Raw genomic sequence first — 573 nt, 5'->3', positions numbered from 1 at the left:
AGTCCATTAGTTTGATCTTGAAAGATGTTTCTTTTTAGGAAATAATCATGTGTGTGTGTGTGTGTGTGTGTGTGTGTGTGCATGTGTGTTTGTGTATATATGTGATTATGCGCATATGTACATATATTTTAATATATTTATATTTTAATAAATACTTTTTATCAGAAAATGGATTAAAATAATATAATATAGAAATCAGTAAATTATTAAAAAACTCCCTGAAAACTGTGTGTGGGTATTCTGATAATCAAGCTTGATCGTTTTCCTAGCCATGCCTTCTCTATCCTATATCACTTACTGGAATTTTTTACTATGATGTACTTTCTTTTTTGATATTTTTTTTTGTACATAAACTTGGTTTACCTAAATGCTTATAAATTTGCATTTTCACATAGTTAGACAATTTCACTAAGTTATTATAACTTTATATTTATAATATTTTTAGTATGTTGAGTATTGTTTACAATAGTTTGATTTTCACTACCTGACAGTAGATTTTTAAGTCATCTGAAATTTTATCAATTACACAAAGGCTCTGGGTACTTTTATATTGTACCTTCTCACTTGATACTA

This window comes from Mus caroli, chromosome 4 (assembly GCF_900094665.2).
Source record: "Mus caroli chromosome 4, CAROLI_EIJ_v1.1, whole genome shotgun sequence".
Lineage (NCBI taxonomy): Eukaryota > Metazoa > Chordata > Mammalia > Rodentia > Muridae > Mus > Mus caroli.
Note: the sequence above shows the minus strand (reverse complement) of the source record.